The 3,960-nt window shown below is 37.3% G+C and overlaps 1 pseudogene; it reads right to left on the bottom strand.

The window, feature by feature from the left end:
• Positions 1–201: 201 nt before the first annotated feature.
• LOC113337865 lies at positions 202–3,271 on the bottom strand (annotated as a pseudogene).
• Positions 3,272–3,960: the final 689 nt, after the last annotated feature.

The raw sequence follows: 3,960 nt of genomic DNA, 5'->3' as shown, positions 1-3,960 counted from the left end.
TACGAAATTCCATCACTGCCGTATATAAAATTCTGAAGATTCTCTGTTCCTGAGTATCTAACTTGTAACGGAGATAAATCCATATTGCAGAATAAAGAAACTATATGTTTAAACCTAGAAGAATGAGAAGAATCGGGAAGATGATCAAAAACTGATTACCAAATTACAAGGACTAAATTATAACTACTGCTGCTGCTGCTTCACAAACAAAGAAGAAAAGTATTTCTTGATTTTATATCAAAATCTGTAGAGGGAGAAGAGAGATTGGTGTATGTATGACAGTATGAGAGATTACGAGAACGTGTTGTGTTTATATAGCTAGAGTTGGGGATATTCAGGACTACGGTGGTAAACGTACAGTAGCCCTGCTTGTGCTAAGTTATAAGGCAACTTCTTGACCCATTCACCTGACCTGACCTGACCTGACCCAGTGTTTTAACAACAAGATTTCCTCCCTCTATATCTGTTTTCCCAGTTCTTAGGTGTATTTTATGCTTCACCTTTCTTTGCTGCAATAAGCATTTCAGAAATGAGAAAAACAGCAAAACGTATACAACTTCATTAATCATACTACATAAACCAGACATAAATCAAGCAAGGAAGTCGAAGGAACCACCCACCTTAAATCTATCAAAAGAGTCGTAGCTGTGATTGCGTTCAACAGCAAGGTCAAAAAGGTTTCTTAGAACAAATGCAAGTCGATCACAGACAGTGTCCAGGAGAGGAGCAATCCATGACCTAACAGCAGAACGTGCAATCTCTGCTGCAGCTTCAGTTACTTTTCCACCTTCACCATGGCCAGCATTGGCAGGCAACCTGTTAGAAGTAGTATTCCATGTTTCAGTTTTACCCCGAATGAAAGTGGTATGTCCAAGTCAAAACCATGATTAGCGGGTTCAGAAGTAGTTAAATAGATCTACCTTCTCTATAGAAACTGGAGGGCACTCAATCGAGTAAGTGGCACAACGAAATTCATGCATTACCCTCTCAAATGCTGCTCCACCATAAAGCTTAAGGGTGGAATTCGGAGGTTTAATCTCTGCACTAACCCCAGGCCAACTGCCAATACCACTCTCCAACTGCTCCTCTTTGGTTGTTTTACCCCATTTTCCTGCACATGGGTCTGCCGCTCCATCAATTACTGCCCCCTTCAGTAAATAACAAGAAACAAAAACATTTCTTATTAAGGATATATCAACATTTACATCAATTAATAAGAAGAAATAAGACGAGAATGGAAAAGATCATAATTAGTTACCACATGAGTGCTTATAGATGCTGCGTGCATCATTGCAGACCTCCGATGGTAGGCAACATCAGAAATTGCCCTTATCTTGGACTCCACTCTGGCCAAGTATGTGGTTACTTCATCACAACGCTGTTCCAGCAAAGTTGGAGTTGCTGGTACAGAGTCTCGGTATCTCTTTTGAAGCTCAGCCTCTCGGTATTCCTTTAAACGGCCAAAACCAATGAACTTCCCAAACTTTTCTTCACCAAATCCCCCATCAACACCCTCTCACAGATAACGAAAAACATCTGAATCAACCTTGCAAATTTATCTCCGAAATTCCTCGTTAGAAACTATTCCCCAGTCCTTCCTCAGGGCCACAAAGTATGGATGTACGTTATCCCAGAGATAACCACTAGTCCCCAAATACCGATCCGCTTCCCACCTGTCTGTGAACTCCTGCACATTTTATCAAGAAAATCAAAAACTTGTTACTAATTTCTTCTCTTATTTGCCATGAATTCCCTAATATGTATTTTACATACCTTGAGCCTGTTGTCAAACTTGGATACAACAACAGTTGTCCTTTTTAACATTGGGTCTATTTCTCGAATCGTGTCCAACCAGAGAGATGAGCACCATTCAACACTACATTGCTGAAGAAATAGGAGAAGGCGGTGAGGATGGCTTGTTAAAGATTTCACCATGGATAGGATTTCCTCAGGTGTATTTTCTGGTTCACCCTTCTTTGCCCGCAACAAGCATTTCAGATTGTTCAGTTCAGAATGAAATATTAAATGAGAAAAACAGCAAAACAGTATATAACTACATTAATCATCCTGCACAAACCATAGATAAATCAAGCAAGGAAGTTGAACAAAACCACCCACCTTAAGAATAAATCCAGGAGTGTCAATAATGGTAAGATTGGGACTATGTGCATACTCAGCTCTCATGACAATCGGCTTAGAAGAAACTGTGGTTTTAGTCTTGTTCAGAAGAGCCTCTGCCCTCGTTTTAATAATGTCAGCAATCTTAGACGCTGATGAAACCGGATTTCCATATTCTTCAGAATCCTCTTCCTGTATTCAACCAAAATGTAAGATGACACACTTGGAAAAGATTGAAAATGAACATGTATGTGTAGTTCAAGCGAAACCAACTTGCCAAAAGTAAAACTTACAAAATGCAAAACATATACTAATACATGGTTCTTAACTCCTATATTACCATTCCCATAGAAATTCATAGCACTCGGTGGTTAACCAGAATAACAAATGATTTCCATTTTCTATTCAGAAAATAAGAATCCAAAATCAGAAACATACAATTTCAAACACAATATTAGAAACAATTCTAATTCTATCTTGTCCTAAACAAATCTCATAGGAACTTCACACAAATTCAACAACTAGTATCACGAAATTTTGCCCTAATTTCAGATTTCAACAAAATCAAACAAAATAAACTCAAATAATTACCAAAACATAAGATCAATTTCCAAAGACATCCTCAGTAATAACAAAAGCCAGAATGAAGATCTATTAGATGTTCCAAATTCCCGCCAAAAAACCAAAGAGGTGAAATTTCCCTTCATCGATTCATCCAACTTCAAATCTCATTTCTACAAGTTCAGATCTAGTATTTCATAAGCTGATAGATCTGAAATCAGTATTATCACACATTAGATTAAAATCTCAGAGCAAGAGATCTCACCTGGAATCGACAGCGAGGCTCAACAGCAGAATCATCGTGTACCATTTGAAGAATGAGAGGTCTACGAGTTCCCATTTCAACTTCACGAACATTAAATCGGAAACCGAGAAGAGCTTCAAGAAGAGAACTCTTACGATCAGATTGACCCTCGGTTACTATTATTTCAGGTATATGTAATTTCTCACCAAATGCAACGGCTGCTGCTTGTAATCGATTATAAGCTTCATATCTAGATTTAGCAGAAGAAGAAGAAGTATCCATGGAGTTATTAGGGTTTTGATGATGATTTGTTCTTGAAATTGAAGGAGATTTTGTTGCTGTCGACATCGTCGATGAAACAACTCAAGAGAGAGAGAGAAAAGGAAATTCGGATTTTGAATTCTGAAAATGAAAAGTTTCAAAATTTGGGGACTTTCCCACCAAATCTTCCCGCCAATTATTTCTTTTCTAAAATATGGACAGACTATGGGCCCGTAATCTCTCTTAGACTAGGCCTGGTTCCAATTTTGGGTCGCCTCTTCTGTCAGACCGGTGTTTTTCATTTTTGTTTTCTCAATTCAAGCAAAATTTATTAAGATAATTCGCTTCGCGTCTGTAAAGAAACTTGTTTCGAGGCATACTCAAATTAGGGGTGTCCTATCTAGGGTGGATTTATAAGGGGTGTCCTAATAGTGTGTAGATTACTAAATTATCCTTAATTATTTTATTATTTACTTATATACCCTTTATCCAAAATTAAAACATAAATCTAAACTAACCAAAATCCAAAATCATTTGCATTCCTAACCTAATTTAATCAACAATCAAACCATTTGGATTTTATTTTCGCCAGTGATTAATTGTTGATTCGTAAATCTTTAATCATTCATTAAAACCACAAATATAAATTAGTCGTGTGAAGCATTGCACAAAGAGATTTAGCTTCAGATCCGTATATTGGAACACACATCTTTGTTCTTCCTTTTTTTTATGTTTCAGAAGAACAGTTCGGCCGATAAATAAACAGGAAAATGATA

This window comes from Papaver somniferum, unplaced genomic scaffold (genome assembly GCF_003573695.1).
Source record: "Papaver somniferum cultivar HN1 unplaced genomic scaffold, ASM357369v1 unplaced-scaffold_18, whole genome shotgun sequence".
In the NCBI taxonomy this organism is placed as follows: Eukaryota; Viridiplantae; Streptophyta; class Magnoliopsida; order Ranunculales; family Papaveraceae; genus Papaver; species Papaver somniferum.
Note: the sequence above shows the minus strand (reverse complement) of the source record. Positions and strands in the feature narration are given on the sequence as shown.